The sequence below is a fragment of the Coturnix japonica genome, chromosome W (genome assembly GCF_054131305.1).
Source record: "Coturnix japonica strain WE chromosome W, WE-NBRP24, whole genome shotgun sequence".
NCBI lineage: Eukaryota > Metazoa > Chordata > Aves > Galliformes > Phasianidae > Coturnix > Coturnix japonica.
In genome coordinates, this window is record NC_140701.1 from 29,144,937 (window position 1) to 29,165,400 (window position 20,464).

General features: G+C 47.3%; 1 pseudogene; it reads right to left on the reverse strand.

The window, feature by feature from the left end:
• Positions 1 to 642: 642 nt before the first annotated feature.
• LOC146754659 (uncharacterized) lies at positions 643 to 3,044 on the reverse strand (annotated as a pseudogene).
• Positions 3,045 to 20,464: the final 17,420 nt, after the last annotated feature.

Here is a 20,464-nt window from a genome sequence, read left to right on the forward strand (position 1 = left end):
AGCGTAAGCTGTGTTAAGAAAAATGCTGGAAAGTTCTGGGGATAGAGCACTGTATAACTGTACTCTAATTTTATTTACAACCTTCAATCTGTGCAAACAATTTTAAGTTAAAACGCTATGTTTCCAACCACTCAACTATGGAAATCTTTCCAGATGACTCGTGACAAAAGCAACTGCTTCAGCGCACACTTACAGTAAAGCACACCTACCTTGTGCTGGCCACGCAGGAAGCACGTGACGCAGCTCCAGACTGCTTTCCTGAGGCCCAGCTTCATTTCACGGCCACTCACTCTCTGCTGCTGGACATTCTGCAACGGAAAAGCCACCAGATGCAAATCCCATCCCTTGCAGATGGCATCAGACCTCCGCTCTCATGGCAGTCGCACTCACGGCTCCGGGGGAGAAAGCAGACGTGTGCTTACCGAGCGAGCGCTGTTTGCTGCCAGCTGCTGGTAGGAACCCACGCCTAACCCTACAGTACCAACAGTAACCTATGCCTAACTCTACTATGGGAACAATCAACTACTCCTAACACTACAGCACGAACAGGAACCTACTCCTAACAGGAAAACACCAACAATACCTACTCCTAACACTAAAACATGAACAATAACCTACGCCTAACTCAAGAACATGAACAACTTACCTACACCTAACTAAAACTAAACTAAACACTAAAACCAACAAGAATAACTGGAACGGGGACAAAGAGAGTAAAGATGGGACTGGGTGCCCACAGAACGTGGCTGCAGAAGAGGCCCAAAGGAGGAGCAGATGTTACAAAAATGCCACCCAGCTAATGCCGGGGGCGGGGGCCGCACAGTGGGTAAGGAGCTCAGCGCCTGGACCAGCCACGGTGGAGCTGCAATGGTGCCAACGCAGGGCCTGGCACGGTGGTGTGGTGCCAGGCCAGCTATGCTGCGGGTGGATCCACCTCCATGGGCTCCTCTGCAGGTGGATCCACCTCCATTGGCTCATCCAGAGGCGGATCCACCTCCATTGGCTCCACATGGGTGGTGGTCACCAGGCTGGTGCAGGCATGATGAAAAATGGCTCTCTTACCCCTCCTCTGCCTGATGGTCAAGGCGGGCCCCCTCCTCCTCTTCGGTTCTGGGGCCTCCAGCTCCATCCTCCCTCCTGAAACAGGGAAAACTTCCACCCTCGCCCTCTTCGCTGCTGACATGGCTGTTACATGTCACAGCTGTCAGATGTGAGTGCACTGCGCGCGGCAGCGGTGACCAAGGTGACGTGGAGAGGGTTCTAAAATGGCGGCTGAACTGCTGGCACTGGCGTTCCACATAGGATGAGGAGGGGGCTAGAGGGCAGGGCACGGCACGGGAGCTAAAAGGCGCTCCCTGTGCCCAGCAGGCAGCCCTTCTCTCCAGCCAGCAAAAGGGCACAGAAGAGCCGGCCCTGAGAAAAGGGCCGTCGGCCTCCTTCACCCTCCCCCTCCTTCCACAAGGGAATCCCCCCTTGGGGCTGGGGCACGCAGCACACAGCAGCACACTCAGGGATCTCCTGAAGTCAGTACCAACAACAGCAGGCTCCAAAGGGGACCTAACTACGCCTGCCTGCTGCTACACAGAATCCTGGCTTCCATTTCAGCACCCAGCGCCTCTTCCTGCAGGTCACTTCTGGGCATTCAAACATCACCTACAATAAATACGACCAACTGAGTTCTGAACAAAAGCTTCAGAGTCTCTGAGGGAAGACCTCATTCCCTATGAGCTTCCTCCACAAGGCTGCTTGTTACTCGCCTGGCTTAGAAAGCCCTTGCATTCAACAACCCCAAAATCACACCCCCACTGCTCGCCAGAGCATCTCAGGCAGCCTCGCTGGCAAAGACGGGCTAGGGAAGTATTGCAGGACTCAACTTCCATCTCCTCCTGCCACGAAGCAGGCAGCCGGCAGCCGGGAGCAGGGAGGCAGCATCTGGGACACAGAGCTATCAGCAGAACAGCTGTGGGAGGCTCACACCGAGCCCAGCAACACTTCAGCTGCACCGAGGGGACAGGCACACGCTGGTGCTGTGGCTCCGTGCCCAGGGGCGCAGCTGCCGCAGGGCCAGCCTACATCAGCCCGGGCAGCTTCTGCCAGCTCCCACACAGCTTCTCCCCTTTGCACTTTCTCGTGCCAGGGAAAACCAGGCCAACAGGCAGAGACCTGGTGCGGGACGCAGACTGCCCACCAAGGCCACCCAGTCCAACTGCTGGCCCCGCACAGGAACACCCAAATGCAAACCCCAGCTCCCAAAGCATTGTTCAAATGCTCCTGCAGCTCTGGCAGCTCGCTGCTGGCATCACCGCCCTGGGCAGTGCTTCCACTGCCCTTGCTCCTGCCACAAGACACCAACGTCTGCTTCTAATGCGGCTCCATGATGGGACCCTGTTTGCAATAGAAAAACACACGGAGGCTGCCAGCCACTGCAACACGCGCTGTGAAACCCCTGGCACTGCTGAGTCCGAAGAGCAGATGAGAGAAGCATCTGCCTGCGATGGACGGGCTGCGGAGGAATTGAATCCTGCCTTCGAATCGGGACACCGCAGAGCCTCCCTGGGGACCCAAAGACTTACGGCAGTGCCAACACAGCAGGCAGAAACGCAACATGCTCCTGACTGCCCGCACTGTTAAAAAGCTCCCTCTCCCTCCCTCCGCCCTATGACGGCAGCCCTTCAAAGCAACCAACAAAACCACGCCAAACCGCAGCCCGGACTCGTCCCGCTCACTGCAATCCAGACCCACTCCATCCGTACAAACCTTCATCCATGCCGTTTCTTAACCGGGCCTCGGCGCCACCCGGATCTTACAGCCAGCGAGCGGCTGGCAAACAAACGGCCGTCTTCCTCTTCCTGCCGCACAGCCCAGCATGGTCGGAGCCGCACCACACGATCCGGGCTGGGGCCGGCTCAGGCTCTGCCTCCAGGCTTTTGGGGCCGGCTGGGTGACTCCGCAGCACAGCGAGACCGTGGAGCTGCCCGGGAGCTGCCTCTGGGTGCCCGCAGCGCTGCGAGCTCCTCCCCTGACAGCCCCTCCATGCCCGCCATGGCCCGGAAGTGCTCTCCGCCGCCTGCAGGAAGCACTTCCTGTCACATGGCTCAGACCAGGCTGGGGCCTGTTGGGGAGGGGCAGTGAGGGGCCCAAAACTGGACACAGCGCTCGAGGTGCTGCCTCACCAGAGCTGAGTACAGGGGGACAATCACCTCTCTGTTCCTCCTGGCAACACCGTTCCTGATGCAAGCCAGGATGCTGTTGGCCTTCTTGGCCACCTGGGCACACTGTCGGCTCGTGTTCAGCCGAGCATCAATCAGTACCCCCAGGTCCATTACCTCTACGCAGTCTTCCAGCCACTCCGCCCCAAGCCTATAGCACCGCCTGGGGTTGTTGTGGCCAAAGTGTAGGACCCGGCATTTGGTCTTGTTGAACTGACTTGCGGAATCAAACTCTATAATCCAGAAATGGGTTATAAAGCAGGTATGTTTATTCCAGAGTTGCACAGCGCTGGGTGCAAGGGGGATAGCTCCTCCAAACTTGCACACCGACTTGTAAAACCGTGATACAGATATAGGTACACCTCATGCATAGTCATTGATTTCCCGTAATTCTGATACATATTCTTTATCATGCAGACCCCCTCTTGTTATCGCCCATCTTGTCAGGGAGATGCAACTCCTCTTTTGATATTTACAACACCTAATCCCCTCCTTGCCAGGTGTCTCAGGGAGTTCTCACTCCTTATCTGCATCCTTCCTGCTCTCCCAGACCCATTGTCTCCATTCCTTGTTATTCTAACTAACTAAATCATTTTCTGTAAACTACCTTTAACTATCCCCCTTGTAGCCCCCCCTTTATTCTGAATTCCAGCAGAGCATCTGTTTTCTGCTTCACTGTTCATTCCCCCCTTTTCTTTAATCTAGCAGGATTTCTCTCCTGCTAGATCATTCTTTTTCTGGTGTGTGGCTAGCTGTTCTGCTATTCTCTTAATTGCACTTTTGTATATTGCATATGTAGTTAACCCAATCTACGTTCTTGTTGATTGTCACCCACCAAAACAGTGACTCAAATTTTGCAGGATTTTGATTTCTTGCCTTAAATTTATCAGGGACTCCTCTAGGTACCTTGATTGAATCTATATATATTGCATCATCAAATGATATCCCTAAACCCCTTTTGGTTCTTCCAGAATTTTTGGATATGCCTTTTTCAAATGCCAGGGTGAATGGTATAACTAATTGAACAAGTGCACAGGTGCCTCCCCAGTTAGATGGTAGGGTGGACCATAAAACCTTTCCCCCACAGTACCACCAGAGATCTTCCCTGGAGATTCCCAGTCTTGAATAATTTCCTACTGAATCCTCCATAACATTCAAGACCTCACTGCACAAGGAAAAGTTTCCCATAGGCCTGGTAGCCTTCACACCCTACCATGAGAGGCAAGCTGTATGGTTACCTACCGCTGTAGAGATCGCAGGAGGGATCTTGACATCTGTATCAGGCATTGGAGGAGACAAGAGGGAGAGAGATCTGCAGTCTCTATTTCCCCAGGCAGTTTTCTCTTGGTACAGGGCAATCATGCATCGTATTCCCTTTGGGTCCTTGGTGATCCCAGCAGAATGGGTACCACCTGAGCTATGGGCCATCCGGATGCACAAGCACAGCAATTGCTATGGTTGAGACTCTGGACAATATACTTAATCCATTCTACCCAGGCATTACTGTCCCCATATCCTGTTTTGATTTCAAATGTTTATCTAAGATCTTTTATCTCCTCAGCTGTCACAATTGCAGGGTTTTCAAGATGATTTTCTAACCCCTTTTTAAGCTCTTCCCTATCCTGGACATTCTGGGTATTTTCAAGGAGTGTACCTGTCCAGTCTCAATTGGCAGTTGTCCACCATACATCATTCCATCAGTTGGTCCCTCCCCCGCATTATTGTCAAATTTCACCTTTTCTAGATAATCATCAGGATAACAAATGGGTACAGCAGTAAAAACTTTTTGTTACAACAAGGAAAACTTTTGTGAGCATTAGTTCTATATAGGTTATAATACTCTCCTACTTAAATACTTAAATACACAATTTATTTACCTATTCGAGGAAAAGTTAAAGGTTATTTAAAATAATAATAATAAAAATATGCATATAAAAGCTTTTCATTATTTCCTTCTAATTCTTATCTTTTAAAGGTTTTTCTGTCTCAACAGTTTCCACACCTCAGGGCTAGTGGATGCCTTTACCAGTGTGTCATAAGTCCATCCTTTCTCGGCTGTCCTCACAGCTGTTTCAGTTGTTAGGAGTACTTGGAATGGTCCTTCCCAGTCAGGTTGCAGCTTTGTCTCCTTCCCAGTCTGTATCAGGATCCAGTCCCTGGCTTGAAATGGGTGAACTGGAAGTTTCAAAGATGATGTTTGTGTTCTGCATCTTCTAAGGGTTTGTCCTTCAGGTCTGACTGACATGTCCCCCTTGTGCCTCCAATACAGTAAACACTGTATGAGATATTAAAACTGGTATCCTTTGGCCCAGTGTAGATTTACAGGCTTCTTGAATATTGAGCACTAGTGCAGTCACCACCCTCAGGCACCCTGGCCATCCCTTACTCTCCTCCTTGGCAATTTGCGGCTCATGGGTTTGGCAGATGGCTTCCCCCCTGGCAGTCCTTAAGGTTCACTTGCTGTTGAGTTATATGTGCTTTCTGTAAACCAAGAAATTCAGCAAACTCACAGACCATTGCACAGTTCTCTTTTGTCGCTGTGGCACTGACGTGCTGCAGTAAAGTTCCACCTTGGGATGGAGGATCCCAGGTCTCAGGCTCAGAGCTGACCAGTTCTCAAAAATCATTAATCTGTTCTCAGAACCCCGGGTAACGCTGTCCTGGTTAACTGAGTGTCTCTTCTCCCCATATTGGCCAAAGCAGGCAGAAGAAACATCCTTCAAATCCAGAAGGTAAACTACTCCACCTATTCATTCCTTAATTGGGTTAATAAAGTGCATGGATTTGCCACCACTGAGTGTATGCATTCAACAATTCTATTACTTGCCTTCAAGCGTTGTACCAAACTACAGCACTTGCTATCAAAATTTTTGCAAAATTGGAGTCCAAACTCCAGAAAGTCTTCTATCCTTCTACAGTTACATATCCTTATAGGGTACCACTTTATCCTGACTGGGCAATCTCTTGCTTTAACTTCTATTCAGGGCTTCACGTGTGGCCCTGATGCCCACACCCCTAAGTGCATCATGTTTGATATTGCTGTGACTCCTGGGGTATGACATTGTTTTTCCTTGTTTGTGTTAAAGTCAGACTTACAGTTTTTAATCAGTCAATATTGTTGGACCCTTAGTGATGTATTAGGCGGCACGAACTCACGGGATGTAACGCGATAGGCCTCCCCGTGCTCGGTAATGTATATGTATGAGGCTGAAATTGGAGCCCTATATAAGGGTCTCACACGATTCATTAAACGCCATTTTACAGCTCACCATATTGGTGTGATCAGCGTGTAACTTGGTCATGGGGCCGTCAGATGCACATTCTCAATGATGGACGTAGTTCTTTAGGTTACCTTACACAAGGCAACAATTGGTGCCCCGTGTGAGGACGTCCTGAGAGTGAGTGTGCGACGGCTAACCGCGAGACGGACGCGAATCCTACGGTTAGATCCCGTGGAAGCGCCGGAGGGGCGATATATTGACTGCAGCTACTGATTATCCTGCGGTAAGACCGTGGAAGACCGTGGGACTTTGGGCCCGGGTATATATACAAAGGGTGCGAGGACGTACGGTGTCGAGCACCAGAAAAAACATGGATTCCGTCACAAAGGTACTATTACGGGTTTGTAAAACCCACTGCGGTAGGAATGCTCCTTCTAAGAAGGAGATTGTTGCCGTTATTACTTTTTTGCAGGAAGCGGAGCTTTCACCCTCCCCTTGTAATTTGCTCGATTCGGAGCGGTGGGAATCTTTCACCGCTGCCCTGCTCCTAAGAGCAACAAACGATTATAAGGCGGAGGAGTTAAAAACCTGGGTTTTGGTCCTGGGTGCGCTTAAAGCGGCTAAGGAGGAGAAAAAGATCCAGGCAGTCGCGAATGGGGTTTTTGGGGTGGGTTCCGGGACGTCTGGGGTCCCGGAGGGTGCGGAGGAACCGCTCCCTTGCGGCGACTCCGTACCCAAGATGGCGCCGACCACGCCGGCCGTTTTCACAATGGCCGTGGCGGCGCCCGAAACAACTCCGGAAGGGATGGCGGAAGTTGCCTCATCTGGGGAGGCGCCGCCATATTATCCCCGCCTATACCCCTGTTTGCAGAGCTTTCGTTCACCTGAGGGGGGTGGGTCCTGTCCGAGGGAGGGAGAGTCATGGGGGGAGGCGCGCCGTGGAGGCGTTAAGCCACCCCTAGACCCGTCCCCGGAGGAGGGACCTCATTCCCCGAAAGGGGAGGAACGAAAGGTACTGCCTGCCCCTACCCCTTTGGTTTCGCCTCCCGAGGAGGGGGAGGAGAAAGGGGAGGAACAAAAGGTACTGTCTGCCTTCACCCCGTCGGTTTCGTCTCCCGCGAAGGGGGAGGAGAAAGGGGAGGAACGGAAGGAATTGCCTGTCCCCACCCAGTCGGTCGTGGTTCCCCGGAGGAGGGGGGAGAAGTGGGAGGAGCGAGAGATATCGCGTAAGCCCACTGATTGGACTGACATTTGCGATACAATGCGAGAGGTGGGGCTCAAGGAGCGGGACTGGGCGGTGTTCCCAATTGTAGTCAAACAGGAGGGACCGGTTTGGGTACCTTTGGAAGCAAAAGCAGTTGCTCGGTTTATAGAGGCGATTGACAAAAAGGGATTGAGATCCCCGATGACAATGAGTGCCTTTGAGGCTCTCGTAGCCCCAGGTCCCCTACTCCCATATGATATTGAAAGCCTTATGAGAGTAGCCCTCGAACCAGTACAGTTTACAGTGTGGAAGGAGGAGTGGATAATACAACTCAAAGCTGTTTTAGCACAGGCTGCGCGCGATCCACAGCATCCAGCAAATGGGAAGGAGGGAGATCCAAAAACTGATTTAATGAGGCTTTCAGGTTCATCTGCGGATTTGGCTGGATCTGCAGAGAGGCAGCTTAGGGACCTCCGCCCAGGAGAGCTGCTTGCCACCACGGGGGCAGCTACCTCTGCTTTTATACACTTTATAAGAAAAGCAGAGCCTGTAGCCCCGTGGTCAGAGATTATGCAGGGTCCCTCAGAGTCATTCTCTGAGTTTGCCAATCGATTGATACGGGCAGTAGAAGGATCGGAACTGCCTAAGGAAGCGCTGACTTCTGTTATAAAGGATTGCCTGAAGCAAAAGGCTCATAAAAGTGACTCTTCAGAAAAAGGAAAAAGAACAGATAAAGAACTGCTGCTAGTACCAACGAGAAGGACATCTGTTGTATCACTTGCTGTGTGTCTTTGTGTAATTGCATTCATTACCGGGGGAGAGGGTACTCACTTAACATCACAACCAGAAAATATTTGGGTTACATGGTCTAATCGAACTGGGCAGAAAGATTTCTGCCTTAGCCTGCAGTCAGCCACATCACCGTTTAGAACATGCCTTATAGGTGTACCCAGGTGGGACCCAAAGGAGTTTAACGGATATGTGCATAAGAACAACTGCAAGAGAGATGCAGTGGACAAAGTTTTCTTTATGAAAGCATTTGAGTCTAAATTCACTGACTGGGCCAGAATGTCTGCATGTTTTATTAGATCCTTGAACACCTCCTTGCCCTGGGATCCACCAGAGTTGCAGCTTCTTGGATCCCAATCGGTTGGTAACGTAACATGGAATAAGAACTCTCAAAAGTGGGAACGCCCGGTTAGATGTTTGTATTTTTCGGGTTTTAGGACACCGGGTCAACTGTCCAATCGCAGGGTATGGGAAGGCCTACTCGGGAATGGGGCACCATTCTCGGGAACAACTGGGTCGGAACCCTTTACTTTACTTAACCCCATTCAATTTGACACATATAGCTTGTCAGGGGCATATTGTGGTTTCTCAGCTGAAAGGGTGGAGGGATTCTCCCGTCCCTGCTCCGGGGATGGCTCCAAGAATGGATTTGCAGACCAATGCATAAAGCAGGGTGGGAGGTGGCTCTCTTACAATCAGAAGTATGTGGTACGTCATCCTAACGGGTCCACCTATAATCTCTCATGCTACTGGGGCCCTGACGATCTGGCATGTTCTGGTTGTTGTTCTCGAAAGGAACCTTTAGCTGGGGAAGGAATAAACTGCAATGGTACAGCCAAGGCCCTTCCTAAGGACATATTTTTGATATGTGGGGATAGAGCTTGGCAAGGGATACCAAAGAATCCAGTTGGGGGGCCATGTTATTTGGGAAAGCTGACATTGTTGGCTCCCAATCACACTGCAATGATAAGTGTTATGAAAAAGATCGATCGAGCTTGACGCCAGAAAAGGTCAATAAAAACATTGGACCAGGATTGTAGTGATGAGGTTCAGCTGTGGGGTCCCACAGCTAGAATCTTTGCATCCGTCTTAGCTCCGGGAGTAGCTTCAGCCCAGGCCCTAAGAGAAATTGAGAGATTGGCATGCTGGTCCGTGAAGCAAGCTAATGTCACCACAGCAGTCCTGTCGGAACTCCTGATGGACGTTAACAACATCAGACACGCTGTTCTTCAAAATAGAGCTGCAATTGACTTTCTGCTGCTTGCTCAAGGGCACGGGTGCAAGGACTTTGAAGGGATGTGTTGTTTCAATCTGAGCGACCACAGCGATTCAATACATAGGAAGTTGGAATGGATGCAAGAACACACGAAGAAGATCGCAATAGATGATGCATTCGGAAGCTGGTTGGAGGGACTGTTTGGTAATCTGGGCCCATGGCTTAAGCAGTTTCTCAAAGTATTAATCATAGGTATTTTATTCTTTTTAGCTTTAATGATTTGCTTACCTTGTTTGTTTCAGTGTGTCCAGGGTTGTTTACAGCGTATGATAGAAAGAATGTTTAACGAAAAAATGGAGTACCAACGGGTATATGATAAACTTTGAGAAGAAGAAGGAACTGTATAAACCCAAGATGCCTTGGATATAATCATTAGAAAACTACTGATGTTATTAGATATTGCACTACCTACCTCTGTAGCTTGTCTACCTCACTTTTTAGATAACTCATTAAGTTTAAATTATAGAGACTAACATTTTTATATTAGGATTAAGGATTAGCGTTCGGGATGTAACGGGGCATACTTTATCGAGCATGGAGAGGGGGAAATGATGTATTAGGCGGCACGAACTCACGGGATGTAACGCGATAGGCCTCCCCGTGCTCGGTAATGTATATGTATGAGGCTGAAATTGGAGCCCTATATAAGGGTCTCACACGGTTCATTAAACGCCATTTTACAGCTCACCATATTGGTGTGATCAGCGTGTAACTTGGTCATGGGGCCGTCAGATGCACATTCTCAATGATGGACGTAGTTCTTTAGGTTACCTTACACAAGGCAACACCTTAGCTCCAGTTTTACTAAATTTCTTGCCAGAGTAACCTGGCAGGTACAAGAATTTCTGCATTCCTACTTAGCTTATATTTAATTAATCCAAAAAACGTAAACCTTTTCTTGTTGGGCAGTAGCTTCTATTACTGTTACAAAACCATGTATGAGTAGTAAGAAGCACCCATATCCACCAGAAAATAAACCTCTTTATCTTGCTTCCCTAGATGCAGTTTCCCATTGTAGTTTGCACACTGCTTTCCTTCCAGTGGGGCAAAGCCCTCCCTCGGTTATTCAAGCCCCCACTCCCCCCACCTCTTCCTGAGGGGATCTCTGGGTCCTACGGCCCTATTCTGGTACCACAACAGTAACAGTTGTTATTATCACCAATTCCCTTACTATCTGTGTGTCAATTAGTTTTGTTTTGTTTTCATATCGTTCACCTCTTTTCAGTCCTGATATCCCTGTTACATCTTTGCCTTCTTCAGCCTGTGTCTGTTCCAAACTTTCTCACTTTCCAAACTCTCATCATTACATTAACTACTAACATCCTATTTCAGTTTCATCTCCTTCTCTCCAGAGGTGTCCAGTGCTAACACTGGAATTTCAGGTTTCCCAGACCTCTGCACATGAAGGCTATTCTCACTTCCAGTGCCCTGTCCTCTACACCTTCCCTTTCCACCTCCCCCTCTGTGGTTTACAGCAGCAGTCTCTGGCTGTCTCTTGTGGGGGGGGGAATAGTGCAGGGGGTTTGCTCTCATACCAGCGCAGAAACTCACTTTCTCTTTAACCCTTTTTCCTTTGTAAACTATTTGTACCCTCCATTACACTTCGACATACCCTCAATTATATCATTAACAATTGCACTTTCTTATACCATCAAAGCAGCTTGTCCCATTCCCTTCAGGACCCACAGATCAAACAGTACAGTTCTTCAGTTTCCAAAAACACCTTTAGTACCATATAACTTTCCCTTAGTAATCCATAGCATTCAGTTCCTTGGGCTGTTCCACCCTTAATTTTATGACCTTATTTCACATTTTTCCTGATTCCCAATTTCATCTTTATCTCCTAGTTTTAATTCAGTATTCTCAAAAAGTGGTACTGTCATCCAGGTTCTTATTATCTTTAAGGCCTCATTTCTTAATTTGAGTCTTGACACCTTATGGGCCAGCAATGAATAAGCTTCCCCCATGTCAACTATACCACAACTTATTCCCCCTCAGGTCCCACTGTTATATTTACCAGGGACTCCTGGTGGGTCCAAAATTTTGAAAGCCACTCTTATTTAATTAATCCTCAATTAAAGAATTTATTCTTAAAATTTCTAATTTCTCCACTAGTGAGTGGGGAGTTTACATAGCGTATTTGTCCTTGTCCCAGTCGAGCCTCCCATAAAGGGTGCACTGAGGTGCCGGTACAACTGGTGTTTGGGAAAAGTTCTTTTGATATCCCTTTCACATTGTTTTAATTCTCTCCCGAGCCCAGCATGCCCCCCTTTTCTGTGAAATGTCCCTGTGTGCTTTACCATTTCCTCTTACTGGGGCAGTGCCTGTCTCCCTTTGTGCTACACTGGGGTTATATGGGTGGGGGGGGGAGATTCTCAGGAGGGTCCCATTGATTAGTTCCTTTTTCTAATTCCTCTCCTTCCTGGTCCAGGCCTTTTCTTTTTACTAATAACAGGCTGATTTCTTGTATCCAACAAGCAGCATATTCTGATTCCTCCTTTGAAAAGGGTTTTGTTCTTTACATATAAATTCGAGATCTGACAAACCCAACCTTCATCAGATCCATATTTTGGCCAAATATTGATTTTTCCTGTAGTGGCTCTCTAGGCCATATCTAACACAATATTTAAACATCTCTTCCCTATTCTTTTCCTGGTTTTGGGATCATTTTAACCCGTCCTCCAACTTATACACTAACCACCAATGATTACATTATTTGATGAGGGTGTTCTTGCTTAAGAGTCCCTCCCGGTTCCCCAGCAATATCCCTCCAATATGCCAATATACATCCTAAGAGATTTTCTTAGGTATCTCTTTCCCTTGTGTTCGTACACACACAAGGAGGGGGGGGGAACAATGGTTCAAAAACAAATTTCGTAAAGTTAACATGTTAAAGCGGAGGTAACACAACCCTATTGTTTCTCTAATCTGGATCATTGTCACATTTAAACCGCATTATTTTCTACAACAAAAGCAACAGGGTCTCGATACTAATTGTGGTTTGCCTTCTGTGGGCTTTTTCCCCCACCCGACTCCATATGCACTTCACTATTATGTGCGTTACAATTGCCACAATACTAACAACAATTAATAAGACAAAAACATCGTAACAAATACAAAAACATCGCAACATATAGAACACAGAGGCCTTTCGCTTCGTCCGTCCCCGGCTGTTTCCCTCGCGGGAGGATGGAACCGCGGGTCGGGACTCCTAACTCGCCCCGCAGCTGTGCTGCGTCTCACTCACAACCACACTCACACAAGACCGGTCTTTACACAGTTCAAGGTACAACATTTCTCAGAAAATATCAAAGTTGTTGGTTCAACACTTACAGTAACAAATGCTAATAAGAGATGTCAATAATGGCCAAATACAACAATTCCTGCTAATACAGCTAGGAAAACCCAGGTTACTTCGTCACCAACCAACCCCTTAAGGGGGAGCAAAAATAGCTCTCCTCGTTCACGCATGGTAATCCCGGTGGGACTCGAACCCACAGCTGAAACTGCCTTAGTGGGACCCAAACCCAGAATTAGAACAGCTCAGACCGCTTCAGTGGGACTTAAACCCACAATTGAAACGGCTCAGAGACCGCTTCAGTGGGACTCGAACCCACGATGTACACGGCCTCTGATCGTGATTACACAACCAACCACCCGGGCCCTTTACCAAAGGGAAGAGCTTGACAGCTCACACCTCCCGCGTAGGACGTCTCCTCACGACTTACGGATTCCCCTTTACCCATTAAACATACCTTATCCGCCGATAGAGGGTCCTTGTCTGCTCCCGCAGTGATCGGATGAGGGAAGGGAGTCCTTCCGAGAAATCTCGGGGCGCGCCAAAGGTGTCCCCCCTCTCAGCCGGTCCTGCAGCCAAACAGAGAGGGTCCCTTCGTGGTCGCCAAAATGACTTGCGGAATCAAACTCTATAATCCAGAGATGGGTTATAAAGCAGGTATGTTTATTCCAGTGTTGCACAGCGCTGGGTGCAAGGGGGATAGCTCCTCCAAACTTGCACACCGACTTGTAAAACCGTGATACAGATATAGGTACACCTCATGCATAGTCATTGATTTCCCGTAATTCTGATACATATTCTTTATCATGCAGACCCCCTCTTGTTATCGCCCATCTTGTCAGGGAGATGCAACTCCTCTTTTGATATTTACAACACCTAATCCCCTCCTTGCCAGGTGTCTCAGGGAGTTCTCACTCCTTATCTGCATCCTTCCTGCTCTCCCAGACCCATTGTCTCCATTCCTTGTTATTCTAACTAACTAAATCATTTTCTGTAAACTACCTTTAACTATCCCCCTTGTAGCCCCCCTTTATTCTGAATTCCAGCAGAGCATCTGTTTTCTGCTTCACTGTTCAGAACCTCATCCCATTGGCTTCGGCCCAGCTCTCCAGCCTGTCCAGATCCCTCTGCAGGGCCTCGCTACCCCCAGGCAGATCCACACTCCCAGCCAATTTGGTGTCATCCGCGAACTTACTGAGGGTGCATTCAATGCCCTCATCCAGGTCATCAGTAAAGATGTTGAAGAGGACAGGCCCCAGCATTGACCCCTGGGGAACACCACTCGTGACCGTTCGCCAACTGAATTGAACTCCATTCACCACAACTTTCTGAGCCTGGCCCTCCAGCCAGCTCCTTACCCAGCCAAGAGTGTACCTATCCAAGCTATGAGCTGCCAGCTTCTGCAGGAGAATACTGTGGGAGACAGTGTCAAAGGCTTTGCTGAAGTTTAGGTAAACCACATCAACAGCCATTCCCTCATCCACCAGATGGGTCACTAGATCATAGAAGGAGATCAGATTGGTCAAACAGGACCTGCCCTTCACGAACCCATGCTGGCTAGGCCTGATACCCCAGCCATCCTGCACATGCCACATGATCTCCCTCAAGACAATCTGATCCATAACCTTCCCTGGAACCGAGGACAGGCTAACAGGCCTGTAGTTCCCCAGATCCTCCTTACAACCTTCTTTGTAAATGGGAGTCACGTTGGTGAGCCTCCAGTCTTCTGGGAACTCACCAGTCAACAAAGAGCGCTGATAGATGATAGAAAGCAGCTCGGCTGTCACCTCCGCCAGTTCCCTCAGCATTCTCGGGTGGATCTCATCCGGCCTAATGGAATTGTGGCAGTCCAGTTGGAGCAGTAGGTCTCTGACTGTTTCTTCCAGAATCACAGGGAGGTTAGTTTGCTCCCCAGCCGAGGCTACCAGGTCAGAGAGAGGAGTACCCTGAGGATAACTGGTCTGATTTTTAAAGACAGACATAAAGAAGGCATTCAGAACCTCCGCCTTTTCCTTATCCTCAGTGGTCACATTCCCAGCCTCATCCAGCAAAAAGTGGATATTCTCCTTTGTCCTCCTCTTACTGTTAATGTCTTTATAAAATATTTGCTTATTCCTTTTCACCCCAGCAGCCAGGTTAAATTCTAGCAGGGCTTTTGCCTTTCTGATTTCAACTCTACACATCCTAACAACTTCCTTGTATTCATTCTCAGTTGCCCATCCCTCCTTCCACAGGCTGTAGATTCTCTTTTCCTCCTGGAGCCTCAAGAATAGCTCCCTGTTCATTCATGCCAGTCTTCTTCCCCGCCAACTCATTTTGCGGCTCAGGGGACAGCCTGCTCCTGTGCCCTCAAGACTTCATTCTTTTAGAGCAACCAGCTCTCTTCACAGAATCACAGAATTATCAAGGTTGGAAAAGACCTAGAAGATCATCTAGTCCAACCATTACCAATACTTCCCGGCTAAATCATATTCATCAACACAACATCCAGACGTTTCTTGAACACCCCCATGGTCGGTGACTCCACCACCTCCCTGGGCAGTGCATTCCAATGCCTGACTACCCTTTCCGAGAAGTAATACTTCCTAATGTTCATCCTGAATCTCCCCTGGCGCAGATTAAAACCATTCCCTCTAGTTCTATCACCAATTACACGAGAGAAGAGGCCAACCCCCAGCTCACTACAACCTCCCTTCAGGAAGTTATATAGAGCTAGAAGGTCTCCCCAGAGCCTCCTCTTCTCCAGGCTGAACAATCCCAGCTCCCTCAGCCTCACCTCATAAGGCCTGTGTTCCAGACCCCTCACCAGCTTCGTAGCCTTCTTCTGAACACGTTCCAGAGCCTCAATGCCTTTCTTGCAGTGAGGGGTGAAGGCTTTACGATCGTTAATGACTTTACGATCTTGCCTCCCGAAGAAGCACGCAGCTATTGTAGAATCTAAGACTACATGTTCTTCATGCTCTGCTTTGCGTAAGTGACCAATTATCAGGTCAAGACTAATAACTACACACAGACACTAATTTCATGAACAGTGAAAAATGGCTTCTTTTATTGCTTTTGTGGTGTTTGTTTATATACAGGCTCTACTTCGTCTACATCCCCTTAAGCTATGCATAATAATAGCCCATCACAGAGCAGGGGAGGTCCTGTCACGTCACAGCCCGAGTGTTCATTCATGCCTACTACAACAAACTCAAATTCTAACCCTACTATCTTATATCAAAAGTGTTAGTCATCATTTGATTTAAGCTTTGCTGTAGACAGCCTAAGAAGCAAGGTGCACAGATTGAGAAGCATACAAAGACAAGCAGCTCAAGTGAAAATGCATGTGGAAACACTCCATAACTGGACTTCGTCATCACAGCCCTTTGTAAATCCTTTATACTCTATCCTTTATACGTCGTGTTCTATGAGCTACAGTACGGTTTTGTGTTAACTGCATCCAAGAGGTGTGATTTAAAGCAAGCACTGTTAATTTCCCTAAATAACAGGGTAAAAACGTATGACATTAATAGAGAACACACAGCAGGAACCAATGGCAGAAAATAAAGACATTCTTGCTCGGACTAGCAAAAGACCTTCAAAGGTACAAACAGTTCAGCAGACAAGGAGGGAGAAAAACGAAAGATTATAACTATTCCTGCCAGACAGACTGTCATGGTTTAATAATTTTGTAATTTTGCTATCAGTATTCCACATCATAACATCATATAAAGCATGAATAATTTTACTGAATCTGCAACTTACAGAAGAAGACTACATCTCCCAGAGAACAACACGATAAGTCACGGGACCTGGACTCTATATTAACTCGGTCGCAGAATAGACTGACGTCTTTCGAGTTCTGGCGTTCAGGGGAGTGTGTGGGAGCCTTCAGCCGTCTCGCCTAGATTTCACAGTAGGCCTCTCGGTTACGGGACTCATCCTCTCTCCTATTTTGCTTGATTCGTTAGCTCAATTTTCAATTATATTGTATTATATTGTGTTATCCTGTATTTCGATATAGTATTTAGTAAATAAGTGTGCCTCCTTAGATCGTTGCCACTGTTTTCTTTTCCTAATTAATTTTTTTTTTTCTTTCTTTTCGGCATAGGGCCCCTGCGGGGCCCACGGCCCCTGTCACGGATGCAGGTGGATTTCTCGTTAAAACCGTGACAGATGGGGACTCAACCACCTCCCTGGGGAGCCTATTCCAGTGCTTAATAACCCTTTCTGTAAAGAAGCTTTTCCTGATATCCAACCTAAACTTACCCTGGTGCTCCTTGAGGCCATTTTCTCTCGTCCTGTCACCCACCAGTGAGAAGAGATCAACCCTGCTCTCGCTGGAAGCACCTTTCAGATATTGGCAGAGAGCAATAAGGTCTCCCGTCAGACTCCTTTTCCCCAGAATAAACAGCCCTAGTTCCTTCAGTTGCTCCTTGTGGGGCATATTCTCCAAGCCCTTCACAAGCCTTGTTCAAGTCATTAATCTCTGGACAACTACATGCCTGGTAGCTCGAATGACTATCTACACAGTGAGTGCATGTACAGCAAATGGAAACTTGTTTCGAGGGGGAGGGGTGAGATCTTTGTGCTGTGTTTTTAGGGGAGTACAACACAATCCATGTGGTAAGCTTCCTGCAGTTCAATGTGCCATCTCCTAATAGGATGCAAAACACCTGCCTGGAGAGATCAGGATGATTTGAGATGAGCTCATGTGCTGCATGGTTTTTTTCTAATGAATCCCTCTTTAACATAAATTTATGCCAGAAGACAAAGTAACAGAAGCAATTTCCTTAAATATTGAGCATTCATACGTAAATTGCAGCCTAGTGGAATCTTTTCCTGTCCAAACAGAATTCTTTATCTATTTCTGTTACATAAGAAAAGCAAATAATTTCTTATCAGTCGACTTTGAAATACAGATAAGTGTTCACTTGAAGTGTTATGAAGTGTCAGCTTTTCTAGAGCATTTATTTTTCATGCTCTTAATTTCTCATTTCATTATCTCACCTTATTCTCTTGCCATGTCAGTGTTTTCATTCGATGGCTTCCATGTGACAAGAGCTCTTGCTGTGTGAGCGATACAAACGCAGCTTTAAAAGTGGTACAACTTGCTATTAAGGCAGCTCCCCTCCTCGGGAATTTCTTAAAGCTGCAGTGAGACCAGGCATACAAGAGAAACTTTGATATGCACAGCAGGCTAAGCCCTCCTGCAGTCCCAGCTATGGAGTGCTCTGCAAAATCTGTCTCTTTTTGTTCCTGATTTGCAGAGGTTTGATCTGCTCTTACACTAGCAAGAGAGAAGTGGCACCTCACACTTATATTTCTGAATATTCTTGCTGCATTCAGTGGAATGTAAGCAATAAATAAATAAACAAAAATATTATTGCTTTGGTTCTCAAAAAAAAAAAAAAGAACTGCCCAGATTAATTTTGCCCACCTTAACCCTAATAGAGAGAGGAAGGTACAGCTGGTGCAGTTTGGCGGAAGTGACCATCTGCAATCCCAGGCCTAAGAAATACATCACAAAGAAGACATCAAGATTTGTAGTTGCTTTCAGGAGTCTCAGAATCGTGTCTGATGCGGTCAGAGATGGTGGGGATTTTTTCCCCAGGTACCAGTAGACTGGAAAAGGGGCAATTGTGTAGAGTGTATGACATGTATGGGTCTGATATCTCTGTGTCAAAGGGAGAGAGAATAAGAATGTTTGGCTTTATAACACATGTATCACAGAATCACTGGATCATGGAATCATTAAGGTTGGAAAGACCACTAAGATCATCTAGTCCAACCATCAGCCCATCACCACCATTCCCACAAAACCATGCCTGCCTGCGCCTCATCTGCGTGTTTCTGAACACCTCCAGATATGGTGTCTCCATGGGCAGCTTATTCCAATACCTCAACACTCTTTCTGAGAATAATTTTTTCCTGATGTCCAACCTGACCATCACTGACACAGTTTGAGGCCATGACTTCTCATCCTATCACTGTTACCTGGGAGAAGAGGTAGATCCCCATCTTGCTACAACCTCTTTTCAGGAAGTTGTAGGGAGCAATTAGATCTCCTATGTGGCTCTTCTTCCTCAGACTAAACATTCATAGTTCCCTCAGCCACTCCTCATAAGACATGCTCCAGATCCTTCACTGCTTTGTTGCCTTTCACTGGACAAGATTTAGGGCCTCAATATCTTTCTTACAGTGAGGGGTCCAAAACAGAAAACTGATAAACAGACCGGTATTGTGATCAATAGAACTTGAGGAAGAAATTCATCTTTCATGAGGAGCTCCTCTTTGCACAACACCAGGAACTAAGACAAGTGTTTGATTATTTCCTGCTATGAGGCAAAGATGTATCAGCAGATACAGCTGTAATCTATCTCTCTCCTCCCCACTTTATTCCCCCCCTTCAATTCTTTTTGGAAAGGAAATGCTGCAAATCATGTCTTATTTGAGAAATCACCGTGCACACAATGAAGTGAGAAAGCACTATGTACACAATGAAGTGAGAAAGCACCGTGCACATGAACAAGGCAAGATCCTGGATCAAGCTTTCAGTGGAAGGGAAATGCCTGATTGAATGTATTCAGTAGGAATGGGGCAGCCCTCACCCACACTACTGTCCTTTTGTAGTAATAAGAACACGAGCTTGTAGCTCTTCAGATAGTAGGATTTCTTAAGAGGAAGCTTTAATTAGAAGTAATGGGAAATTGCACCACTGCAATGAGCAGAGTCATCTGTATACTCTCCAGCTGTATTTATGTTGTGGGCTGACTCACAACTCAAAGTAATTCAGCTTAGAGATTTTCTGTCTTATCAAGCAGTCTAAGGAAGGAAAAGACCAAATTCAGAATGCAGAGGAAGAGGTTGAAATATTTCTTCCTCTTCTGCAGAGGCATTCTTATTGAAAATATCTTAGAGCAATAACAGAATGGACAAAGGCTCAGTGATGGGTTTGAAGGCAACACTTCACATGTACTTTCAGAAGTAGTTACAGTGTTTGATTGCTCCAAGTTGAAGGTCAAGGTTGCTAACATGTTTGACTGTAAGCAAAGATACCTCAGACTGGATGCCATCTAGAGGGACCATGACAGTTCTGAGCAGTGGGCCCAGGTGAACCTCATGAGGGTCAACAAATCCAAATGTAACATCTTGCACCTGGATCAAGGCAACCCCCATTACCAGTACAAACTGGTGGAGGAAAGGATTGAGCAAAGTCCTGACAAAAAATACCTGGGGTTACTGTTGGTGGGAAGCTGAACATGAGCCAGCAGTGTGCTCTCACAGCACAGAAAGTTAACCATATCCTGGGCTGCATCAAAAGAAGCATGGCCAACAGGAGAACACGTTATCAAGGGGCATTGTCACAATAATGTCTTGATCAAAATAAATGCATCACTGGGTATATACACAAAATCAGATTCTAATATTCCAGACTCCTGGGGTATGTTATGGTAGATCAGGAATAGTTTTACCTCTCTCTGC